The sequence below is a fragment of the Parasteatoda tepidariorum genome, chromosome X1, assembly GCF_043381705.1.
Source record: "Parasteatoda tepidariorum isolate YZ-2023 chromosome X1, CAS_Ptep_4.0, whole genome shotgun sequence".
In the NCBI taxonomy this organism is placed as follows: domain Eukaryota; kingdom Metazoa; phylum Arthropoda; class Arachnida; order Araneae; family Theridiidae; genus Parasteatoda; species Parasteatoda tepidariorum.
The window spans coordinates 80,355,451-80,378,681 of record NC_092214.1 but is presented as its reverse complement, the minus strand read 5'-3'; the positions used below and the strand labels follow the sequence as shown (position 1 = coordinate 80,378,681).

Sequence of the window (23,231 nt, the reverse complement as noted above, 5' to 3'; positions counted from 1 at the left end):
TATATATATATATATATATATATGATATAAACAAAGAATATAAATCAATATAAAAATAATGAAAAGTGTTCTAACTCGCCAGCAACCAATATCACCATATACCTTTTGAATTAGGATGTTTTTTGGTTTTGCTTATTCTTGACTTGGTCAATTTTTGTATTGACTTTTTAGCAACGTGGCGAACAGGAAAGGCTGTAGGCCATGTTACTATTGTTTAGACTCTATACCCTATGCTATCAACTAAAACTCGAGAGCATGAAAATTATTTAAAATCTGACACCAAAAAGTTTAATCTGAAGTCATAGCAGGTCCAGGTCTAAAGATTCTATGTAAAATCTTAATTATCAGGTGATACTATACAGTTTTATTGTATTCATGTGACTGAAACCGGCTTGCAATTGTTTGCGTTAGTGTATCAGTTGGTTAAATTGACAATATACAATATAAATTTGACGATAAGATAAATTAGAAGACATATTATATAAATATAGAATTATATCAAGCATTATATTAGTATATCATAATAATTGGATCAAATTATTAGATGCACTGTAGTTTTTTAATAATTACATGAGCTTATATGCAATACTTTTATATTTAAACATATGTAGGGTAAACTAACCACTTAAGCTTCGCTTACCTTTTTATATATCTTAATAATTTCAAAATTCGTAATTTTAGTTAAATGACAGAGTCAACATATTTGTTACTAACTGAAAATTATGCAAAAAAATTGTAGAGAACTTACATAATATTGTCTTACAGTTTTGGAGGTTCAAATAGCAAGTAGTAAGAAGACCAAGTGAAGGAACAGTTCTTACCAGTGAAGGAACACAAAATTTCCCAGTAAAGGAACACTTAATTTTGGTTATTTTTTAATGCTCTTTATGAATTTATATGCCATACAAATATCTCAAAACAAGTCTATTCTTGAAATTATAACCTACAAATACTTGGAAAATGTTAGCTTTTTTTTTGTAATCATGAATTGAAAAGTAAAGTGTCAACATATTAACCTGTTAACCCCTAACTTAAATTAAAATTGAAATTTTGTTAAAAACTTTTAAAATTATGTTCTAAGCAATTAAATTAATTATAATATGCAATTAAACTCCGCATCATTAATTTAGGATCCGAGATAATTACTGTCCTATAAATAAGACGCTGGGCGGATATGGAAGTTTTTGAACTCTTCGTACTTCTCCTTTGTTTTTAGTTACTTGATTACGTTTCTGTTCCCAAACAATTGAACTTTAATATTTAATGCAAAATAAAATTAAACACATTTAAATTTGACATTTTTTATTAAGTTTAAACATTATTCACACTATTTATGGTAATTTGGAAAGAATCCCATTTCATGCAAAATGATTTTTCCGAACAATTATGCATTTGACATCGTTTTTCTTTTTTATCGATATTATGGCCAACGTCTAACAGTGTCTATTACCTTCACTCGAGATGAAATTATGTAACTTGGTTTTTCCAGTGTTGCCTTTTCTTAGATAGGCTATTGCAGTACGTCTCCTTATTTCTTTGATACTCTTTTTTTCTGCATTTACTGTGTTGTGCAGGTATTTACACCAGCCATGTCTAAAATTCGGGTAAACATTTTTCAATACCATTTTTTTCCACGGATTCTTATGGTATGTTTCTCTAAGAGCCAATCATGAGAATCTACATGATTGGCTCTGTTTTGTTGTTCTACATGATTAAATCTGTTTTTGTTATAATTGTTTACGAGACATGGCTGCTCGATTTTATTTTGTTCAGCTTTTCCTTTCTCGCGCCTTGAAACAGATGTTAGTGGCCCTATTATGTCAAAATTTGTCGCAAGTGTAACGCATTTGTTATCATTCCATTTTACCGCAGTAATTTTATTTTTCACGTCAAAGTAGAAATCATGTGAACCGCGGCTAGTCTTTTTGAAAGTAGAATCAATTTCAAGGGGACAATGCTCTTTTCTGTCAATTCTTATTGTTCCTGTTGCTCGAAATCCACTCTTTCTTAGGTCAACTAACAAATTAAAGGAATTAAAAAAATTATCAAAGTAAACTATATGACTATTGGGATCAGTAACTGGTTGAAGCTTTTTTTTTTTACAACTCGAGTTCCCAAGGGCTCTTTTGAAAGAACCACGGTAGAAGCAGCATCGACAACTTCCTTGCCGCAATACAAATCAAAATTATAGCAGTAGCCAATGTTCCCACATAATGCCCATATCTTATACCCAAACCTTATGGGTTTACCTTTAATGAACGCATGAAGTAATGATGACCGTAATATCGAATTATCATTTCATCAATAGATAGATGCTTGTCAAAAATTCCCCATTTCTGAAAATTTGCGTTGATTTCTGTGATTAATTTTCGAATTTTAAAATCTCTGTCATTTGTTCGGTACTTAGTTTCATTATTATGAGCAAAATGAATCACATATTTTATTTCTAAGTATCTGTTTTTTGCTATAGGAACCATTAAATCTTCATCTGACCAATAGTCACGTTCACTTGATAGTGTATGATATCCAGATAAAATCAAAAAATCGAGACATGTTTTTTATTCTTCAGTTGTTAAGGAAAAATTTGCTTTTTTTCTCATTGCTTAGCATATTTTTCTGTTTCTATTAAAATGCGCTCCAAATATGTCCGAGACAAAATTTCTACAAAAACTTATACGGGCGATAGACCTTCTAAAGTGCCTACAGCTTTTTCATAGTTTATTTTTAAGGCATTACTTTTATCAGAAAAATTATAATTTGGCGGAACTTTTTTCCAATCTGCTATTAACTCTTTTTTACCTTTCTTACGTGTATTTGATCCTGATTCCGAGCAACTTCGATTTTTACTTTTGTTTGATAAATCATTCTCTCTATGATCATCATAGTTTTCATAAGGTACAGAAATTCCAATACTATTTACAACGTCTCTTACAGATAGGTCTAGAGTTTTAGTGTCTTCTTCATCTGTTAATTCATCTACTTCAGGTGGCAAAGCAATCATTTCGGACTATAATTCTTCCGAAAATAGATATTCTACCGCTTCTTCGGCAATTTTAAAAACTTTTTTCAGCGACATCTTGAGCACCTATGAAATAAACTAAATATCAGAAAATTTAACGAATCCGCCCAGCGTCCTATTTTTAGGACAGTAGTTTAAATTTGTAATTAAAACTAATAAAAGTAAAAATAATTTTAAAACGTTATAAGATATCTGTTAATAGAATATCTGAAATATAAAATTTGAAAAAAATATTTAAACTTACCTTTAAAACCTTTTCGTACGATTACAATGATATTCAGCAAGAAAAAAATCATGAAAATGGCGAAGTTTACGTGTCTGCAGCTGGCTGAAAAATGCTTCCATCCGGTCCAAACCGGTTTAAGTAAGTAGGGTGAAACCATTACTCTTTAGGGGGTAGAAAAAGAAGGCGAAACGTTGAATAGCTTTATTTATAATGGTGAAAATGAACTATCCTATAACTATGACGCAGGGCGGAAATTGGCTAACACATACTGTTCATTCACTGGGAAAGCTGTGCCCAGTAAAGGAACATGCCTGTTGTTTTTTGTATTTTTAACATACTTTTGATGCAAAACATCACTAAAGGTACAAGAAAATTAAACTTTTTCTTTCATTTTCATTAACTTAGAAAAAACCCAGAAAAGGAACACTTGTTCCTTCACTGGTTTTTCATCGTTTGGTGATCCAGTGAATAAACACCCCCTTATCTCAGTACTTGATTATGCTATGATGCTTAAAAAAAAAAATAAAAAAAAACGTAACTTCAATAACTATATTTAGATTTCTCTTTTCACAGTGAGAAAAATAAAACTATTACATGCAATTAATTTCACTTCAAACATATAAATACAAACACCTACCTTTTGATTTTTTCAAAGAAACAAGATGTTGCAGAGATAATAAAAAATTCGAAATTTTTTCCAGAGAAGTTTATGTGACCAGGTATTCCAAAAAATTGCTAGATTACTTCCTATTGTTTGGCAGTAAGCTATTGTGAGCAATCAATCTAATGAAAAACCTTCAAATTCTTATTTTTAATCAATATATATGAAATTTTCCTTCACTGGTCGGCTTACCCTACATGTAATTGGTTTTTATTCAGCAGATTTTTTATATGCTTATATACTTCCGATTTGTATTTATTTTCAACGTATTGCATTACAATGTTAAAAAATTGATAGAGGAGCATAAACAAATGCAAACCGGTTCCATCCGATAAAAAACAATACAGCTGTATAGTATCACGTGATAATTATAATTTTACATAGAATCTTATAAAATAATGTATATAAATTGAATAGAAAATCTACATAACAGCGAAATCAATTACTTTCAGTACTGTCGACTGAAATTCTTTCACTCCTGATTTGTGGCATTATTTAAATGCAGAGCTTCATTTGTATGCAATGGGAGAACAATAAAATTTGTATTCGGGTAATCTTGTTTTATGGATATTTCTTACCTAAGTTATCGATTTTATGCCCCAATATTTCCTTAATAAACCCTCAACAATATACGTCAACTAGACAAACTGATTACGCAATTCAAGATAAAAACTATGTAAATCCTCGCGTTTTCGTGTTTTAGATGTGGCATGCTTTCTGTGAAAAGTATTTTATGATATTTTTTATGACAAAAGAACATGTTTTAGCTAAGAAGTTCAGATAGTTTTTTTTCCTGTTCAAAATAATAAAGAGAAAATCCGAAAATATGTATAGTTAATTCCAGCAACTTAATGTTTTAATTTTTCATTATTTGGGAATTAAAAGTGGTTCGAATTTTAGAGCAATGAAGCATTTTATATTCTGATGTATAAAAAATTAAATATCGCTTAAAAAGAGCTTGATCGTATTCAAAAGTTTGACAAAGACCAAAAACTTAATTGCAAGCATTGTAGTTTTCGTGAAAATATATGCCAATAAAATTAATAAGTTAACTAGCAAAAATTGAATACGATCTTAATAATTAGTTTTAAATAATTTAATTTAAATAATTGAATACAATTTATTTGATTATAAAATATCCAAAACTTTTACAATTTGTCGAAATCTCAGGAGATTTTATATTAAAACACGGCAACCTAGTCCAGTAGTATTTGTCTGTAGTATAATATTGAAATATGTATGACATTTGTTTCATATAAAGCGATATATGACTAGGTTAATTGCTTGCAGGTGTGTTGTTTTTATGGTAAACTTAGACAGGATTTATTGAGTCATTATGTTTATTATTGTTTTCAAATTACCAATCAATAATATAATTAAATTTTGTTAACCTATTAATTTATTTTGTTTTACGATTAATTACTAGGAGGAATTACAATTTGTTATAAGAATATAATAATGAACTGGTATGTTAAAATATAAATAAACAAAAATGCAATTTTTTGCATCATGTTGTTTATTATGAATAATTTTTTAAAATACAATCAAAACTTATACGATTAAAAACACTTAATATTTTATTCATTCGAACAGTTTAAAATTTATTACTTGCAAAATAAATTTCTTGGCCTTTAAAACCTCTTAATATTTTCACAATTAACTCACAATAGGATTCAGGTTAGTTTTAAATACTATTCGCCAATTCGGGAAAATTTTAATATGTAACTTAATTGCATAAAAATATTCCTAGAAGAAGTTTCTTTTTATGAAAATTCTATAGAATTAAGTACTTACTTAAAATGAACGAGTGAAAATAACTCTACTTGAGTGCTATTTAACTCTTTCATCTAGAAAAAAGCGACCTTCTCTTCTTCAGATAAAATCACTCAAGTGAAAGAGTTATATGGAAAACACTCAAGTGAAAGAGTTATATGGAAAACACTCAAGTGAAAAATTTTTTAATCAAACTTGAGTAATTTTCACTCGTGTTTGAGTGATTTTCAGTATTACTTGAGTGGATCATTTTCACTCAAACTTGAGTGATTTTAACTCGTGTTTGAGCGATTTTCAGTATTACTTGAGTGGATCGTTTTCCCTCAAACTTGAGTGATTTTCACTCGTGTTTGAGTGGTTTTAAGTATTACTTGATTGGGTCCTTTTAACTTGAATTTGTGTGAATTTCAATCATTTTTTATTCATAACTAGCATCATTTAAGTGAATATATTTCAATCATGATGTGCAGTATCATTCATTTATGATATTGCAAATTTCAAAGTTAATTTCATCAACATTCAGGTTTTTTCTTGTTTCTCCTTGAATGTAAATCCGTTTTCAGTTATCGAAATAAATTTTAAAAAAAGGAGTCTCTGCTGTCTCAATCATATGTATCATATGATTTAACCGTAGTGGTAATCCTTCGGTCACGAAATATTTCCCTTATGTATACTATTAAAAAACTATACCTATAACCTAAATAACTATACTATTAAAAACCTAGAGAAGTGGCACATTTACAGTTTTGCCCCTTCACATTTATAGGAAAATCTATTAAATATGCTTACACCAGGAAATCTTACTACACATTCTGAAGGGAACTTATTCTGAATCTGAATACTAAGTGAGAACTGGAATATAAGAACAAAATTAATTTTAATAAATTATATAAAATACAGGGAATCTATAAATGGAGTTTACTGGCCAGGTGGGTTAGCGAACAGCGTGCCTGACTGTGAAGCCAGTGGCGGCGGGATCGAATCCCGCTCTGGGCATGGATGTTTCCCTCTCTGTATGCGTTGTTGTCTGTTGTGTGCTGTATGTGGCTAATCCTATGAACGGCTATCGGTGACAGTATGGCGTGGGTAATGTTGCTCTCCTCCTAGACATAGGTTCACTGCTGTTAAAGAGAACAAAATGGAGTTATTTAGCACGTGGTAAAAAATAGCGTTAAAATAGCTTACATGCATTAATTCATATCAAATTTTATAATAATTACGAGTACAGATGAATATTGAAATTAGTATATGCATATATATACACCGAAGAGCCGTTACATTATGATACTATTTAATATTTTTGAATATAATATTTTCCACTTTTTCTTTGAATGATATATATTTATAATAAAATGCATCGAACATCTGAAGATACAGATTTGAATGAATGGATCTTGCAAATGTGAACTTTCATAAATTAAAGACAGTCAATTTTATAAATGGAAAGCAATTTAAATAACGGCAATTATAGACTGTGTGAACAGTAAATTATTTCGTAAATATATTTTATAAAAGAAGTATAGAATGATATGAAATTAATTATCCACAAATGTTTTGCACTGAAATTATACATCAAAAAAACTGAAACATGGATATAAATTTATTATATTAAAATAAAATGTTGAAACTTTAATATGAGATCTGAAAAAATTCTAAAACTCTTATCAGATATAATATATATTCCCACATGCTTTGACAAAGATTCTAGCATGGAATTAGATTTTTTAATATTCCATAATCATCCACATTTTACTCTTTCAATTTTAATAGTTTTTTTTGACAAATAATTTAAATGAATAGTGTTTTATTTAAAAACGCTGAAAAACAGCTAATTTCAATGGAATATGCATATAACATATTCTTAATAAAAGTTTTTTAAAAATACAAACAACAAGGTATATCTACTTACCAAAAAGTAAAACAGCCTCTTCTTCAGAAATACCGCTGTGAACTAAAAGTTGTTTTAATTCTTCTTAATTCAAAATATTAAGTGAAATATTCTCCAGAAACAAATTAAACGTAAAATAAAAGCGAAGACATAATCTATTTAGATTACGGAACATAGCAATTTCATTTAGATTTATTATCGTTTGCTTTTTAAAATAAAACGATAGAAATTCCAGCTTATAGCTCGCACGCAATTAAATAATAAATAAATCACTCGAGTTTGAGCTGAAAGCACTCAAATATTGCTTCAATAAATACCACTCAAGTTTGAGTAAACGCAAAGCGAGAATTTCGCTCAAATAAGAGTGTATTTCACTCAAGTTGAGTTAAAACAATTTCAATTTGAGTAGGGGAAATCACTCTTTCATTTTAAGAGAGTATAGTATTCATGAACATTATTCGAAAAATTTGATCTATTTCCCCTGTCAACACATAAGATAGACATTTGAAAAAATGCAGAAGTTTTGCTCCTTTTTTATTCTAGATTTATTCTTTTGACGAGGTCAACTTAGACGGGAGGTTAAATTACCGGAGTAGTCAACTTTATATGTTCTGTTCTATGTTAGACTACGAAACGGAAACTATGGATTAAGATTACAAGATATTCCAAAATTCAGTGGAAAAATTTAGAGATGTAATAAAAAGCATCAGGGAACATGAGAGGGTTAAAATTGCAACTAACCCATGTAGGCTTCGAAGTCCCCTTGAAAAACAACCACAAAAGATGCTAAGTGTAAAATAATTATTTCATTAATTAATTCAAGAGTAAGACGTGAAAATGATTCCCGTTACAGTAGCATGCAATCTCTTAACGGGACAAATCTCTTCTCACTCAACGTGACTTAATAATCTGTGGTTCGTGATTCTCTTGATTGAAAGACGAGTTTTAGTTGTTTTCTTTGTAAATATTCACTTTTGTTAATATTGGAACAACTGCTCTTAACGAGCTCTGCTTGTTTCTGTGTGTTCTTCTAGATTTGGAAAAAAGTTGCGACAAATGTGTTGGTTATTAACTCGGTAAACAGTTAATTCACTAAGTTACAAAAGATGACAAGTCCATTTGTTGGTTTGATTTTGGAAAACCATGTAAAAGGGAAAATTTAAATATAAATTGGCATCCATACTTATATTGTAAATTCTTTTAGTGGAGAGGTCCATTGCATAACTTTTAAAATCGTGGAACAAATCTCAATTGCTATTTCTTTTTTTATATTTATCTGGGATCAATATTTACTATTTACAACAGCAACTGCTGAAAACACGTACAAAAGGGAATGAATACCCTTTTCATTCTTTTTACAAGCATTTTTTTCAAAATCATGCAAGAAATTTCGGACAAATTGCAAACTCTGATAGTTGGGGACTGAAAACGTTTTTGAAGACCGACCTTGAAACCTTTCTGAATACCAATAGAATAGTAATAAATACAAGATTGAGAGGTGGCTCAGGAGCTTTCGCCTTCCAATGAGGTGGACCAGGTTCAAATCCCAGCGATGGCTGGTGTATACGGCACCCGACTCCCGCGGACCACAGTGCAGACGTAAAATATCCTCAGTGGTAGAGTGGTATATATCATGGGTTAGAGTCCCCTTGCCGTCAGGTTAACCGTGGGAGGCTTTCGTAGTTTTCCTCTCTATGTAACGCAAATGTAGCTTGGTTCCATCAAAAAGTCCTCAACGAAGGCAAATTTCTCTCAATACATGATCCAGGAGTTCCGTTGTCTTCTGGATTAGGTTTAAAATTAAAAGACTACGAAGTTGAGCATAAGCAGTCATAAGCCCAAAAAATTGGGTCAGCTGTTCAACGACGGTTAGAAAATACAAGACATCTCGCGGCTTCACCTTTTGGTATCTGTAATATAATAGTTTAACAGTATGAATATTACCATAGATATGCTCTAGATGAGTATATCTGTGGTAAATAATATATGGTTCAGAGTGGTGTTTATGAGCATGCATCTCCTTTTAATTAATTTATCACCATTGTCTGTTTGGCATGTATTACATTCATTTTTCCATACTTCGGCTTCCATCACATAGTCAAAAAAAAAAAAAACATATTGGAGTAATCAAAATTTAAAGCATTTAGTTTCATTATAGTTTTTTTCAAGTATTCTACATTTTTACTGTTTCAAGGTAGCATCTTTCATTAGAATAAAATTTTTAACTTCAAGTAATCGGACTTAGTAATTAGTAATGTCAGCATTGAAAATGAAGAAAGCAAGCTGCTTTTAAAAATATTGACAGATCTTTCATCTTCAGTCAATTATATATAAAGTTGAGCTTAAAGATAAAATTTACAACTAATAATTTACAATAATTAGAGTTAATACTTAGTTTTTCAATTTTTTGTTAACCAAATTTACTGACTTTGCTAATTCATTTATAAAAACCCATTCTTCTATAGGAAATTCTTATTATTTTTAGTACTGCTTGTTTAAGATTTGGAGAGATTACTAATGTTAGGAGAGCTTTTATAAACTTTTTCATGGCGCATATTTTTTTGTCATTTTCGAAATTTCTCTATTCTCTAGTTTATGCATTTGTTTTTTTCTTTTTATATCTTAAATGAGACGTGATGGCTCAGGAGATAGAGCGTTCACCTTCCAATGAGGTTAGCCGGGTCCGAATCCCAGAGATGGTTGGTCGATAAGAATTCCGCATCCGGGTTGCACAACCTCAGTGCTGACGTGAAATATCCTCAGTGGTAGACAAATCATGGGTTAGAGTCCCCTTGCCGTCTGACTAACCCTGGGAGGTTCTCGTGGTCTTCCTCTCCATGTAACACAAATGCGGGTTAGTTCCATCAAATTTCTCCTATTACTTGATCCAGTAGTTCCCTTGTGTTCTACAGTGGGTTTAAAATTACAAGGCTACGGAGTTGAACATTAGTAGTCGTAAATCCGAAAATTGGATCTGCTGTTCAACGACGGTTATAAAATAAAATAAAATATCTTAAATGAGGAAAGCTTTTGTTTTATACATTTTAGAAATTTATATAACAGCATTATTATCTGCCTGTGATAAATAAGATGCAATGTCAAACGTCTCTTTTTCTGAAAGTTTTAATTTAAAAGTGAATCACTTCTAAAATTGATATTCTTTATTAAGTGTAAAAAAGCTAAAAACTCAAAAAGGCTTTGTTCAATTTGTTCGGGACCTCAGGTAGAATTTTGATTTGCCAACTGACATTGTAGAGATTGGAAAGCCTCCGAATCCACTGGATTTGGTTCAAGTCGAAACAAACCTGAGTCTTTCTGTCAGGCTTCTCAAGAAAGACAACTCTCCAGAATTTCTAAGGTTTTATGCTTTAGAAACTATTGACAAGAGGTACCCAGAACCGGAGTGTTTGCGCTTATACACAGATGGCTCTTTTTATGATAACCTGCAGGGGCTTTCTCGAACTTATTCTCCTTTTATGCCTCCGCTGAGAAGCACCGAACTGCCTTCGATGGTGAAGTTGAAGCCATTCGCATTGCTCTTAAGCACTTTATAACCTTTGAAGATAAATTTTGCAATTTTATCTGACTCCCAAGCCGCAATTCAGGCGATCAGTTCAGCTGGACAGGTTGCCACAAATGAAATCACCCAGTGTCGGCAACATCTACAAGAACTGTGTCAAAAGCAGAAACGTGTGATTTTCCAGTGGCTGCCGGGCCACTGCGACCTCTTTGGAAACGAGCAAGTAGATGCCCTGGCAAAAAAGGGCTTCTTCAATCGAGTTTCTTTTCATTCTGTGAAGCTTTATTTAAAACAAACTTTAAAAGGGCAATTCAGTGAAAAAATAAATGACAAAGTAAAATCGGAGCGCTGGAAAGCTGAAGATCTTTTGAGGGTTCCTAGCGTCCACGTCGGCACGCTGTGGCCCAATTCCGTCTACTAACCGGACATGATTGCTTTGCAGATCACCTTCACCGGATCTTCTCAAGCCCCCCCCCCCTCTGTAACTCTAATACCCCTATGAATAGACACCTGTGCAGTCCTTAGGGGCGACTCCGAGACTGGGTTTTATTGGAAGGCCAGAGAACTTATGACTTCGGTCAATTTATTGTTTGCTTCTCTTCCTGTTCATTTATTTTTATTTTTGCCCTGCCATTAGAAATAAAGAAAAATTATGTTTAATCGCTTTCTTCGATCGAAAAATAATCTAATAGTATTTCACTTATAATGTAATCTAAAAGAGTGTTCGTACAACTCATAAAAAAATATAACAATTATAGATTAGATAAATACATTTAATAGGAAAAATCAGCTCATTTTGAAAAATAACTGCTGTAAGTACAATAACTCATTAAGTTGCTATTGAAAAAAATCCTATTTCTCTGTCACATACGGTACGGATACTCTGAGTAATTTAATTTATTTATTAAATTCATTTTGTGAACTCTGATGGGAATAGATTTGGCTCGTCACTCCCAAGAGGGATAAAATCATACGCACATGAATAATAACGCAATGAAACATACTTAGTTAGAGGAAAATCACGAGGTTTCTTTATTGAAAATTGAAGGCATAACATAAATTTATGGAAAACGTTGCATTATTATAATGGTCGCAATTACGATGAGATAATACAAAAAACTTATAAATTGCTTGGTCATGAGTTAAAATAAATAAACATTAACCTTTTGCAAAACTAAAGATAAAGTAATATATAGTTAAAAATAAAAGCTGTTTAAACCGTATTTTATTCATAACATCTGTGCAAAAACTTACTAAAAGGTTTCTGAGAACAAATTTTTCTTTCACCTATATAAAATATTTTTTCTCATTCTTTTAAATGAAAAAATTATATTTTAAAATGATAAGATTTGAAAAATTAGTTCTACGTTGCAAGTTGAATTTTTTCCAGGATTAAAGTTTCGCTTATTTTAATGAATTTTAATAATTTTTCGATCAACCGGCTGCCACTACCACAAAAACTCTATCAATGCGATGTTCATTTTTCAACATAAATTGAGTAAACACTAAAAAAAAAAATATCGAAAGAAGTTTTATTTAGGAGTTCAATTTTACATTTACTATTATTATTTACTATTTACATTTATAATTTTACATTTATTATTTATTAGCTCAAAATATGAAGAATTATGCAGAAAGATATATTTCTGTTTTAATTCAATACTGAGGGATGCCTTAAAAATTATATTCCATAAATACCTTAATTTTGGTTTTAAGCCCTTTAGACTCTTTTAATTTTAGCACCTCTCGCAAGCAGTTATTTATTAAACTGTTTTATTAAAAAAATACAACCAGTACAGTAATTACCAAAATTGAATAGTTGCATAAAATGCAAAAAGGCATTAAAGAAAGACAATAATAAAACAGAGACAAATCATATTGGCATGGACATTCACAAGATGTCAAGAGGGTGCACTTACATCCCCCGGTAACCCAATAAATTAAAAAAATCTATAATTTCACTTACTTGATTAAAAAATATCATTGGTTTCAAAAATATGCAGAGAGAAATGAAAGTCGATAAGCATTCACAATTAGGCACCCATTCTCAAGACTTTCCGGACGTGAAGTAACAAAAGGGAATAACTTGGCGAACAAAGAGCACTCAGAGTATCCTCTGGCCAAGCTCAATAACTTTGTTTCAAATCAATTTTGTTTCTTCTCATTCACGTCTGGCAAGTCTTGAGAATGGGCGCTTATTTCTAAACCCTTGAAGCATGGCGAATTTTATTTCCATCTGTATATTTTTGAAGCCAGTGAAGTTTTTTGATGATGATTCGGGAAAGGTAAAGTTATCCTACGGTAAGCAAAGCTATATGGAAAAAACTAGAATTTGAACTACCGAACCCTGACTAGGGTGAAAAATCGCTTGTCAACAAAATATCTTGAAACTGTCAAATATATGGAGAAAGTCCAGAAAAAAGTTTTTTTTTTTTACCGTGTAGGAATTAAACTCAGATTGTACGTGCCTGCAATAAAGTGCTTATATTGTTATGCAGGATACTATTTGGAAGATGAGTGAGTATGTTGCGATCGGGGTAAGAAGTTGCTAATTGCGATTATACACTGCAGCATCCCATTTGCATGAAAGAGTGAAAAATAAAGACTCTGAACCAAGAGGGAGGGCCATTGGTGATAAAAAGAAATAAATTTAATTGAAAATCAAGAAAAAATATTTTTCATCTACAAATAAAAAAAATAAAAAAACGTTAGACTTTTATTCAAGAAGCTAATATTATCGATATTGACATCATTTAAAGCTTGGCTCGTTGCAAATAAGTTCTTTGATGTTCTCAATTCTTTGATGCCAATCTCAAATTTCTGTTAAAAAAAGGTCTTGCAAAGAGCTCTTGGAATGCATTGGCGTATAATTAATGTTGATTAAAAAAAAAATAGGATAGACAAAGCTTCACATCCGAAAATAAGTAATTCTTAACGTAATTCTAAGTAAACTTAATATTCGTCCTGATAAGGTAATGGGATAAAAAATTCGACTTTCAGGAGAGAGAAAAAGAGGAACTAATGCCAAATTTGAAATACCTATTAATTCCATAAATCGTGTGAGGTAAAATAACTTTATTTTATAGTTTTTGTGTGAGTAATGATTTAATTATATAAGTACTTATCTTCCCCATTGTGTGATTAAAACGGTGATAAATACTTTCAAAAATATCGTTGTTTCTATGTGTTTGTCTCATAAGTCATTTTCCATTGTATATCAAAATAAGGGAAGATTCAAAGTTTATTTTATTTTGTTACATGTCCATGATTAAACTTCAAATTATAGGATTAAACAATTTCATTTATTTATTTCATTTATATGGCAAAATATGGTGATAATTTTTTTTTACATGCAATGCATTTATATCATTGACTTTAAATACGCGAAATAAGAAAAATGCAAATTAATTTTATTAGAACATTTGACAATGTGCAATGTAACTTTTATTAATGCATTGCATAAGTAGAATGTTAATTATTCTTTGTTCGACTATAATTTTAATCAATATTTCTCGGGACCACTGATTGCTTTATTTATTAATTTTCTCTTCATTATTCTTAATTTTACTTTGCTGGCATCATTTATTTGAACACTGCACATAATTTTTTTAATGCAAATATGGAAAAAAAAATTCCTAAGAATCATTCTCTAAGAAAATCGTCCAAAGTGCCTCAGAAAAGTATTTAAAGTTATTTTTTTTTTTGGTAAAAAATGTACAAGTGATGACTGGATTTTTACCTCATTTTAATTTTTATATCCTATTCTTTTTTTAAAAAAAGTATATTCAGTTGTTCATAAAGTGAAGGAGGATTTCGTGAATCTATTAAATAAAATAATTTCCTTCACGTAAAGTCTTAATTATATGTCTGAAAGAACAATTCTTTCACATTATTTAAATAATTATTTCCTGAAAATATATGTTCTGAAATCTATTGTATGATGAAAGGAGATTTTTAAAATCCTTTTCTTTCTCACTAGTGATTTCTTTTCAATTCGTATAATATTTCTGCCTTTCAAATACGTAAAAATACTATTTCGTTGCTCTTTTAAATTAAAAAACTATGAAAAATAATTTTTTCTTTAGGTTTGAATCTTGCAAACATATTTATGAACGGAAATATTCATAAATTTGATAATTTAAATGGAGCCAAAAGTAATTAGCAAAACGATTTACTTTGAATTAATAAAATTTTCTTTTGAGTCAAAACGTTCAATAAATCGGAGAACGTTTAGCATAATTTTATCACTTAAAAAATAAAACTTTGTGATTTGTTTTCGGTGTACATGCTATTCAAAAGTGATTGTCTTTGTAAAAATAAAATTGTTTTTAGTCTCGTTGGACAAAAATTTTAATTAGAATGCAAAATAGTAAGAAAGGTGAGGTCGGGGGACGAAGGAAATTTTGAAGCACAGAGAAGGAAATTTTGGTAAAATTTGTCGTACTGTATGGTACTCACATTTCTGGTAAAAGAAACTCATAATTCTGGTTAATAAAACCAAAACTTACGGCATTTAAATCATTCATTTCTTAATTTTTCTACTCATAGGGTAACAGTGTGCAGGAAATTTTGGTTTTTAAAATTATTCAATTAGATACCAGGATAAAACTACCAAATTTTACCGCATTTAATAAATGTTATGGCGCATTAAAGAACTGTGCTTTTTTTGGCTAATTTTACCAAAATCATTATCGAAGCGTTTCAGTATAAACTGCCGAGCTTTTTGGAGCCAGAGAAATGGTAAATTTTACCTTATTTTGGTAGTTTTGACCACATTTTTTTCTCTCTGTGTAACATTATGGAGAGTTTTATGGAATATAAACATCTTTTTTTTGGAGTCGACACTGAAGAAAAAAAAAGCTGTAGTATTATTAGAGAATATCTTGGAAACTGGGATTCCACAAGTTTTTCTAGTAATTCACACAGTTTTTTTTTTCAAGTAGCATTAGAGGATTAAACTTTTTTAAAAACACTTCCTTAGTAAATTTAAATAACCAAGAATTTTTTAGTAGTATTACAGGCGCTTTCATTGTATATTTACAAAGAAGTATATTATCTCAGATATAAGAACAACCATTCTAACTCTACTGAGACATTCTTAATCGTTAATCAGAACAAAATCTCCAAAAATAGAATAACATTAGGTAAATTTATTGTTGCTCCTACATATGCTGGCTTGTGTAATCAATTACACTAGTACGGCTTAGATGCCTTTGTCAAGTAGAAAAACAGGCAGCACAATTCAGAGAAAGAACGTGAATCCAGGGTTACGGCGGGTTTCTAACCCACTACCTCCAGGCTACAGAGGGTTTGGCGGGATACTGCTCAACCAGAGAGGTGTAAATACCTACATTGAAAAATCTTGTACGGAAAATCCTTTCATCTTTTGAAAATGAATGTTGAAAGGAAGGATTGAAAAAGTTTTAGATGGCGCTGTAAGTGTTGCTCCTATTGTAAAACGACCAAGTACTGCTATGTAAAGGTGCTAAGCAATTTTAAATAAATTTATGCAAATTTTTTTATTGTATAGTGGATTTTGTTTCATGGCTGAATCTGAAGAAATAAATTAAAAAAATAATGACCTTCACTATGCTTTTTTAGCATAGTATAGGATGATTTACGATGTTGAATTTTTGCAAAAAATAAAAATTCCTCTTTCTTCAAGAAACAACTATAAGTCTTCAAAAAAGAATAATTAAGTGAAATCCATAGAATTTTTTAAAAAAAAATATGCTAATTTAAATATGTTAAAATGGGTTTATTTTTTTCTGAGCAAAATATTTTTAAGATCGCTTTATCTTCCATTATTTAAAACTCGGGCCTTAAAAAGATATTTAGAATTTTAAAACAAGCAAAAATACCATCTAATTGTTAATTTTAATAAAAAATTTATGAAAGATCATGTTAAGAATCTTGTTATTAAGAAATGTTAGGAATATCGCATCCATAGTTTTGATAAGAAATATTCATCGATCAAACATCTCCCTAGTTTTAAGAAGGGACCAACTTCAAATGTCCTATTTCTGGGGGGTGGAATTATTCATTTTTGACCAATATCAATGAATATGTTCAATGAGGCAATAGAGAACCCATTTAAACAGTTTTTGATCAGATTTTTAAATACTAAGATGCAATTTGGGTGGTTCCAGACCCAAAATTCAATGCGTAGAAAGGATGTAATGTCTATTTATTTATTTAAGTTCTCTTGTTCAAACTTATTTTGAGCTTCATATTTTACGCTAATTTTTCTCTTATTTTCAATGTTGGCAAATTTAATTCAAAAACTTCTCATAACAAATTATTTTTGACGATACATAGAATATTGTGATTCTACTTATAAATTTATTGGATTTTATCCAATAATTTTAAATGTTCATAAATTGATATGCATTTAAAAAAGCTTTAAGATTTTTTTCTTTTTAAAAATGAATCTCAAATTTGTTTTTAAATTTTTGGCCTGTGCTCAACCCTTGTTTGGTAAAATATTTTCTATCATACTTCCTTTATGCTTTTTTTTGCTAATCTCATTAAAACTAAGTATAATGCATAAAAGCGAAGAAAATAAGTGTTCTGTTTTAGAATAGAAACGCTTAGAATAGAACTTTTAGAACATCGAACAGGTAGAATAGAACTTTTCAAATAAAATATCTTAGCTAGAAAGTTGATAGCTATATCTGAAAATGCGATGTATTTTTTTTATTATCTCATTAAAGAAAAAAGGTATCGGTTTAGATTAGCAATATTTTCATTAATTCATATGACACATTTAATAAAAGCAGCTAATTAAAAAATTTTGATTAAAAACATATAAGTTCGTCAAAAAGATTTCAGTATATCAATTTTCCGAACTTTTTTTTTATTCTTTAAACAAATAACTATGAATAATGAAATGCATAAAGTCATTCAATTATTGAAAGGTAAAATTCATTGTTATATTTACAAATTTAAAAATTTCAATAAATTGATTTTCGATAAATTTACTCAAATTTCTTATGCATTTAGTCGCTTAAACAATTTTGATTAAAGGCATATATCTTATTCTAAAAAAATTTCACATCAATTCTTCGAAATTATGTTTTTTTTTTGGATTCTTTAACTGTGAATAAAGGAATATATAAAATCATTCAGTTATTGAAATGCAAAATTCATTGCCTATAATTGCAATTTTAAAAAATTTCTATAAATTTGTTTCAGTTAAATTTACTCAAACCTCTAATTTATTTAGTCAAAAACAAATTGCCCATTTATTACTTTAAAAGGAAAAACGCAATCACGTTTTATACTTAGGGAGGTTCTGAAAAAGTAAGAGTTATCTTATTTTTATTGAACGTTTTGTTATGTTGATGGTAACTTTAGTTCCATTGGAGATTTGCCAACATTCCTTTGAATCATTTTGTTGATGGTAAAAGTTTTGTAAGGCTTCTATCAGAGAATTAGAAAAACATAGAATTCAAGTCAAGAGCGATACATATAGAATAAGTGCATCAAAGTTTAAATGTTCGTAAGTACCAGTTTGAGAATTTAATTGAAAGTAATGTATCACAGATGTGTATAAGTTGAAATGTTAGCTTTTATTTTTTGGTGGACGAACTTCAGATATAAAAATAATTGTTTGAAATGTTGCACTTTCTCGCGAATGCATGTTCATTTCCTCAGATTTTAGAAGATTAACTTTAGGTTTTCAAATAAATGTTCAAAAAGTACTTTTTTTATACAAATTGAAAATAACAGTTTCGCTATAATTTTAAGTATCTTGTTTTTAGTTTTTTAAGTGCCACCATTTTAAGTATTTTATGTTTTAATTTATAATAATTTCATTGATATTGAAACAATATAATTGACTAAAGTATGAACTAAAAACTTTTTTAAACACACTCCTCTATTAAAAACTGAAATGTATATATGTTTCTTTTATTACTCCTTCTCTCTCTCTTTATATATATATATATATATATATATATATACAGCTTTTTTTCTATTTTCCTGTGAGCAGCGGTTTCATAACGAAACAAATTAAGTAAAATACCTTAAACTTCTCATCTATCTTAATGGCGCATTTTTTTAAAAAAAATTAGAGAGTTGAATTTTTAAACATATTTTTCTCTCAAACTTATACTTATCATATTAATTTTTAAAACGACTTTTTGTGTCTTAAATAGATATAATTTTAAAAGATAAATTATGATCTTTAAAAATAACTGGGTAAACAGACTTAAAGTAATAAATTCTAATAAAATTGAGATAGTAACTTAGTTAAATTTTTTAGAACTGTTTTCTGAATGTAGAAAAGTTGCCTTACCTCGCTCTTATAAAAAAACACCTAGTTTTAAAATAGGATATGTTATTATATAGTAGCTAAGATTTGACTCTCATTTATATATAATTAATGTAAATATTTACTTCAGTCTAATATTCAGACTAAATTTCAGAAATCAATCGTGCTTGAAAAAAAATATTTTGAATGTAATTTTTTTTTTCATTCCAAGTTAGGTGGCAATTTAGATATTACTTGATGATTTCATTTAATATTTAATAATATAGTTTTAAAATGATACTAAAAAGATCTCAGATAAAGCTTAGTGTTTTTTGATGGATTTTTACAAAAATAATTCGATTAATGGGCCACAATTCATAGTGGTTTTTTGCTTCACTGTAAAGAATTATTAATGAAATATAACGAAACTTTCCGTTTTTTTTTTTTGTTGATGAAACTGTTTCCTGATAACTGCTCCGAGCAAATATTTTGTCAACGTAACGAAATAACTACCGTCACCTCTTCAAGGAAACAAATTTCGTCCATCTAAAATTTAAAAAAAAAGAATTTCATCATTTAATTTTTAGAAAAAAAAGAAACTTTTGCAAGTATTCTTTTATCAAGGAATTAACATCGGTGATACAACGCAAGAAGTATAGATAGAACAGAAAAATAAACCATGCCTGAAACCGGATTCAATCCTGGAATTTTCCCGGTGCGAATCCTCGACCACTATATAAACCAGCCTCACTTTGTTTTCGATCAATTCACTTTATTTTCGATCAAAATCGATTTATTTGCGATTTGATAGCACATTTTCGTCTTATATTTGAGTATTCTCATTTTGGCACAAATCACGTGATTTCGTGACGAAATTATTCTCAAAATTTAGTTCTGAATTATCAAAAGTGAGAGTTTTATTTCTGAGAGTGTTTATGAATCCTTTTAGAACTACAGTTGACTTTTAATTTTCTTCATCATTTTATATATAGTAAGAATGAGTATTTTTTGATTTTTTATTCTGCTTTATGCTTAACTTTTTGTATTTAACGAGATAAGTATTAAATATTGTTGAAATGTGCGCTTTCGGTAATAGCAGCGAATCAAAAGTGTAAGAGATATGAACATACTTTACGAATATATGCATGAAGTACTTATTTTATGGGCTAATAATGACAATGGACATAAAGTAATGATTTTCCGCAACTACCGACGGCGTAATTTTCAGCAATCTAAGTCTACAAAAAATATGTTTTGGGCCTAAATTTCAAAAGTCTGAAAATTTAAAGTTTGGGGTTATTGTACTGAAAGCTGCTTACAAGATTCCCCCTTTGACATAATTATATTCTTCTTATCATTCTGCCCTTTCTTCAATTCTAAAACTTTCAAAACATATTTTTCGAATTTAAACTGGAGTTCGAGTCCTAGTGTTGACACCACAATGTTTCCTCCATTCCCTTCAACACATGAAGAACCTTCAACCCATTACCTTACCAAAAGCCGGGCTTCTACGTCTAGTTAAATAATTATTTTTTTTTACGTTTTTGAAAAATACTAATTGCAAATGGTTAAAAAACCGCATAATTTCGTATTCATGGTTTTATAACCACACTTTTTGTAAATGGTTTCAAAACGTTACAGGAAAAGAATTTTCTTTACCGCAAACTTTATGGTTAATCGGATGGACGGGCAGTTGAGAGTTATTTTAGAATGAAAATTTTAACAAATCGGCTACTTCAAGTACCGCTCTGAGCAACACTCTTGCATTCCACTCACTCTGAGGACCACAGAGTGAAGAAGAAGAGTGTGTTTTCTGGCGGTTATGCCAGCGGTCTATTGGAGGTCAGGTGAGCTACCGACCGGCCCAGACACACAGGAGCTCAAGTTATGGTCAGGGAAGCTAATTCATGTGAAGCACTCACGCCCCTTGACTGTAAATTTGGGGATTCAAGCTGTTTTATTGCCATTGAAGGGGGTATTTTCCAGGGGGATGACGCTCGCCCTCATACTGATGTTGTAACCCCACAGAAATGCCTTGGCCAGATTTTCACCAATCAAGCATGTATGGGACATCATTGGACGATAACTTCAGCGTCATCCGCAACCAGCATTAACTATTCCCGTGTTGACTGACTAAGTGCAACAGGAATAGAACTCCATCCCACAAAATGACACAATGCATGACCGTTTGCAATCTTGCATTCAAAATACTGGCGGTTGCACTAGTTATTAATGTATCAGTATTTCACATTTGAAATGGTTCTCATTTAATTGTATTAACCTGTGATCGTAAAACTTAAATCAATTGAATATGTTACTTGGATAAACGCATTACCGGAATTTCAATATTCTACAATAATTTTTTCTTGGTGTTGGGATTTTTTCCCCATCAGTATGGGGATTTTTTAATGTCGACTAATAATAACTTTTCAAAACTAACAAACGAGAACATTTAAAATATGAAAATATTTTCTTATATTTATTTTAATTACTTTGTTATTATCAATGCCAAATTCATCAACGAATAAATTAATGAATCAATCAATTTAAAATTCTGGTGCTTACACTAGTTATTAATCTATCAGTATTTTGCATTTGAAATGATTTTCTCTTAATTGCATTAACTTGTGATCTTAAATCAATTGAATATGTTACTTAGATAAACGCCATTGTCAAAATTTCATTACTCTAAAATAATTATTTCTTGGTGTTGGAATTTTTGTTCCATCAGTGTGGAGAATTTTTAATGTCGAGCTTTTCAAAAACTCAACAAACGAGAACGTTTAAGGTATACAAATATTTTTTTATATTTATTTTAAGTATTTCGTTTATTTTAAAGTTCTTTTAGGTAACACATAAGACTTATCTTAAAATGTTTGCTTTGCTACTCAATTTCAGTGAAGCTTGAATATAGATTAAAGATGGAGGTCGTTGGGAAAAAAATAACCGATAAAAGCTTTCAATTGAATGGATTGTATCCATTTCTAAAACGATGAAACCAATGAATGGATATGATAAGTTGGGAAAGTAACAGGAAATTAGTGTCACATAAAATAGAACACTTGAGCATGATCATTTTATTTCTGAATAACCTCAATTCATAACTTTATTTTCAGTACAAGTTTCTAAAGTCAATTTTTAGTTATTGAAATTTAAAATGCATGTAAAATTAGTTCTTAATCTGTATCAATAGATCACGCACGCACACTTATATACATACATTTATATATATATAGTAAGATTCTAAGTTGATACTATACAGCATTATTGCTTTTAAGAGGCTGAAACCGGGCTTACACTTGTTTATGCTCGTGCAACAATTGGTTAACATTGTAATGCAATACGTTAAAAATAAACAGAAATGGGATGTATATAAATTATTTCCTGTATAAAAACCCATTAAACGTCTGTTTAAATATAAAAGTATTGCATGTAAACTTGTGCATACAATTATTAAAACACTACAGTGCGTCGAATAATTTGGTCCAATTATTATAATATCTATTATATATAATTCTCTTACGTGGCTCCCAAATTTTGGCTGCATTTCTTTTCCGCCGGTGGCAACGTTTGCTTTGTTTTGAAAACACCAAAGCATTCTGCCTTTTAATGATGTGTTTCTGATCTAATATATATAATTCTTTTACGTGGCTCTCAAATTTTGGCTGAAGTACTCTGTACAACTAAATAAGATTCTTTTCACAACAGTTAAATATTTACTTTATTTTCTTCATTCATAGAGAAAGCAGTCGGCAAAGAATTCTGTTAGGTTAAAAATCATTTCGCTAAAAAATAGCGAATTCTAAAAGAAATAAAAATAAACAACTTAAAAAATAAAAATGCTGTTGCCAGCCATAGAATTTTTTGAAAGTTAACTTAGCAACATAAAT

At 29.8% G+C, this 23,231-nt stretch overlaps 1 protein-coding gene and 1 long non-coding RNA gene across 3 annotated transcripts in view; one reads left to right on the top strand and one right to left on the bottom strand.

Moving 5' to 3' along the window:
* The window catches only part of LOC107446622 (transient receptor potential-gamma protein-like), a 324,911-nt gene that overhangs the window by 134,067 nt on the left and 167,613 nt on the right, over positions 1-23,231 (top strand). The gene's annotated exons all lie outside the window — the stretch shown is intronic.
* On the bottom strand, positions 1,286-3,555 carry LOC122270492 (uncharacterized). The gene is made up of 2 exons (XR_006225829.2): positions 3,264-3,555; positions 1,286-3,085 (listed from the first exon to the last, which is right to left on the bottom strand). It is a non-coding gene; the product is annotated as an uncharacterized lncRNA (long non-coding RNA).